Below are 4049 nucleotides of genomic sequence, written 5' to 3'. Positions count from 1 at the left end.
GGCCCAGCTGGTGGGAGGCCTGGCACCCATGCTGCGAAGGGCCATGAAGGGGTCAGGCTGGGCTCAGCCAATCACGGTTTTCATTTGGGGCTGCCTCTTTGCAGACAGGAGGCAATGACTTTTATCGGAGGGTTGCAGATGTATTTCATGTAAACTACATGGGATTTAAACTAGGTCCCAATTGGGGCGCCTGGGTGGCTCAGTCGTTAAGCGTCTGCCTTGAGCTCGGGTCATGATCCCAGGGTCCTGGGATCGAGCCCCGCGTCGGGCTCCGTGCTCGGCAGGAAGCCTGCTTCTCCCTCTCCCACTCCTCCTGCTTGTGTTCCCTCTCTCGTTGAGTTTCTCTCTGTCAAATAAATTTTTTTTAAAAGATCTTAAAAACAAACAAACAAACAAATAAATAAATAAACTAGGTCCCAATTAGCTAAGACAACTGCCCCCTACGGGGCACGGCTGGATTTCCTATCTTGGGGCAAGTCAGCAGGGATCAAGGCAGAGGGAGGGGTATAGATCCAAATCTGTTCTTTTGAGGGAAGGTTCTGAATCTAGATGTACAGGAGATAAATAAATGGAAGATGAAATCATTTTTTCTTAACAAATAAAATAATTGGGGCACAGTGATTTCTTAAAGCAGAAATGATTTCACTCTTCCTCATTCCCCCAAAGCCATAGATTCTTCTGTGCCTTTCCTCATTAATCAACCAGAAATGTGACTTGGGGGAGGTGGAGTAACAGCATTTTTTTTTGCTGAGGAGAATTCATTAGGAATTCTGGAATACTGACATCATAATTCACTCCTAGCACAGCTGGCGGCAAATTTCCCATACCCAAGATGGGGGAACCCATTTAAAAATGCAGGCAGCCTTCCTGCCAAGCAACTGGCTCAAAATGGACGACTGTTCTATAAGCAGGACACCAGGACGCCTGCTCAGGGGCCTAGACTCTAACAGCTCCCCCGGCCCATGGAAATGTTGACTTAAAAATGGTACGACATATCGGGGGGCAGGCCTGGGAAACCCTAGAGCTAGTGGGGAGCAGGAGATAACTTACACATGTCAGAAATCGTAACAAAAGTCAGTGGGAAAATAGGATTCTATCTGCCAAAAAGCAGTTTTTCGTCAGACACATATCTGCACGTTGCTATTTTGCAAATCTAGGTGTGGCTTGTTCTAAAACTAATGTAAAAGGGTTGGCTATTGACCCTCTTTTCCCTTAAATTATTTAAGTGCTTCACTCCCTTATTTTATGAATGTGACATTTTTAAGGAGACCAGATAGATTATCTGATTTAACAAATGGATAATGAGCTCCAACAAAAGGGACACCTTGTTTAACGTGAATTTCAGAAGTGAGAAGGATAGATGTGTGTGCCGGGCACAGGGGGAGGGGGTGGTCTCGAGGCCACACTCCCTAGGACAACAGAAATGTGACAAGTTAGGTTGAAAGCCTTTGCCCTTTTCTAATTCCCCGGGGTCATGAAACATCTCTGGGCTATGCTGCTTCCAGCAATAGCCTACATCTGTCTGTCTCATTCTGACCAGGAGCTTCGGTGCTAGGCATGTTTCCTTCCAAAGGACAAGACACCCCTTCCTGTGGGTCTCACCCACCGGCCGGCAGAGACAGCTTCTTTAGCACTTCTGTGACACCTGCATCCCATCCCCCCGCACGCACCTGTGGTTGGCCGCCATGTTCCCCTGGATATGCGGTTGTGGCAGAGAAATGGCCTAACTTCGCTTCTCCTCTTTCACTCAGGCTCAGCCCAACGTGGCAGTGAGACTTGTGGGTTCCTGCCAAATGTCCAGCGTCCGACCGCAGCCCCCACCTCCATGCTATCACCTTGATTCAGGTCCCCTTCGTCACCTCTCCTGGTTTGCTGTGACAGCCCCTAACTGGGCTCCTTGCTTCCATCCTCGTCTGTAGAAACCGACCTGTCTCAAGGCTACATGTTTTTTAACCTTTTCATTTTAAAATGAAACTCGGTTACCAAAAAAACACATAAAAATGCATAGCTTCGTGAAATAGTATAAACGAACATCCTTATATCCTGGACCAAGTCAAGAACTAGCACTTTGCCAGAAGTCTGTCTGTGGCCGCACGCCAGTCTACAGCCCCGCTCCCCACTCCAGAGCGGCCACCCCTCTGACTCACAGTGAACACCTCGCGGTCCATCTCCGCAGCGTCGCCAGCCGAGGTGTCTCCTCAGACCCTGTGGCTAATGTGACTGATTCCATAGATCTTGGTAGGTCTTTAAAGTCCACAGGATATCCTTCTGTGCCTCTTTTCCTGAGAATTCCTCTGTTGCAGTCCTGGGCCATGGGACCGGTAGAGTTTCTCACCATCTGGATTCTGGTAATTCCTTATTTATGGTCAGTCAGCGTCATCCACACATTCCCTCCATCCTCCATATTTCTTGAAAAATGGCAGCTAGATCCAGGAGGCTTGGTCAGAATTATGTCCGAAACTGGAAAAAAAAAAAGTTCTGAATTATAAAGGAGGTCTTGGAGAACCGCAGGAGATAACGTGAGAAGGTTGGGCCATGATGTTCATCCCACCAACCAAAGACCACTGGGACTTTAGCTGCAGTCAGTCATGGTTCCATTTGTTTAGCTTGCTGCAACAGAGGAGATCCTCCACCACAGGCCTGGAGCATTTCGGTAAGAGGGATGGAGAAGTGCTTCTGGAGGGCTTGGGCTTCTGCTGGGGTATTAAGGAGGCAGGGTCACAAGGTGCGATACTTTGGTGGCTGGGTAACTCAAATATTTTTTAGCTTGGAGGCAGGAAGATTAAAGCAGGGCTAGAGTGATCAGTGGTAAAGAGGCGGCCATCGCTCCTGTTAGCAGAAGAGGGGTATGTGCAGTCATTTCTGTGTCCTATTTCTGCCTAGTTTCACACATGGCCATGGTATGGCCTTTTCTGAATATATCGTATTCCGTGAGCATTGTTCCTGCTGATTTGGGAGCATGGTGACCTAACTGCCAGTTGCCGGGAGGGTTGTTTATCTCTTTCTCGGTTCCCCTCCTGAGTCTAGCTGCAAACAGGACAGATTTTACTTTGTCAAAGGTCATATTGTGGAAGGCCTTGGCTATCAGCGTGAGAAGGTTTATATCTAACTTGGTAGATAAGAACAAGCCACCGAAGACATTGGGTGCTGGAGTGATAGAGTTAGAATTGTACCTGAGGGATGCGGTGTCAGTTTTCTGGGAGAGAAAAGATTGACCAGAGGTGGTGTGTCTTTTTAGAGACAAATATTATGATTGAGGTGAGAGTCAGCTCCATGTAAATCAAGGCGCTGACAATGGGCATGAAACAAAGATGACAGAGGCATTTGAGGGAAGAAAATGGGATAGGATGTTGGGGGTGGAAGAAGATGGTGTGGCAGGCACCGATGTCCCCTAACCCAACAGCCATCCCCACCTTTCTTGCTAACAAATCCCTGATTATTTTCTAGGAACAATGGAAGAGCAACGGTTGGTCAAAACCAATCTTGACTCTCCCAAGCACCATGCCCGATACTTTCAGATGCCCCCTGAAGAAAGGGCTGCCCTGTGGCCTCATTCTGGCCAAGGAGACCTGAGAGAATGTGTGATGGAGCTCCTAGGAAAGGTCTGTATCCTTATAAAAAGGACAGGTGCAAAAAAGATGCTCCCTGAACTGCCGTTTTAATTCCTTGTTCTCAGCGCAAGTAGACTATGTGATGCCTGAAGATGCCCTCCTCAATCTTTTGCTAAATACACTTATTTTTCACGCATCATTGTTTGTTGGAGTTGCTGTCAGCTATGGCCCCAAGCACCCTAACTATTAGAGTCTCCCACCTGGGAGAGCCAAAAATGACTCAAATGTCTTTGAGCCTGGGTGGCTGACCTGATGGCTGAACAGAAGCAGGGGAGTCTAAAGGAGAAGTGGATTGGGGGCGGGTAGGAAGATGGTAAATTTGGTTGAATCTTCTGGGTTTAAGTTGACAGAGAATATCAAGATCTGGAGGTTGGGGCAGAGGTTAGAACCTGAAAAGGAGGCTCCCAGCGCTGTTGCCATCTCTGGGAACCTGGTCAT

At 48.0% G+C, this 4049-nt stretch overlaps 1 long non-coding RNA gene across 1 annotated transcript; it reads left to right on the top strand.

Annotated features, from left to right (window-relative positions):
* Positions 1 to 827: 827 nt before the first annotated feature.
* Positions 828 to 3655, top strand: LOC113937733. Its single transcript, XR_003524693.2, has 3 exons — positions 828 to 985; positions 1752 to 2653; positions 3448 to 3655. It is a non-coding gene; the product is annotated as an uncharacterized LOC113937733 (long non-coding RNA).
* The last annotated feature ends 394 nt before the right edge of the window (positions 3656 to 4049 follow it).

This window comes from Zalophus californianus, chromosome 8, assembly GCF_009762305.2.
Source record: "Zalophus californianus isolate mZalCal1 chromosome 8, mZalCal1.pri.v2, whole genome shotgun sequence".
In the NCBI taxonomy this organism is placed as follows: domain Eukaryota; kingdom Metazoa; phylum Chordata; class Mammalia; order Carnivora; family Otariidae; genus Zalophus; species Zalophus californianus.
Note: the sequence above shows the minus strand (reverse complement) of the source record. Positions and strands in the feature narration are given on the sequence as shown.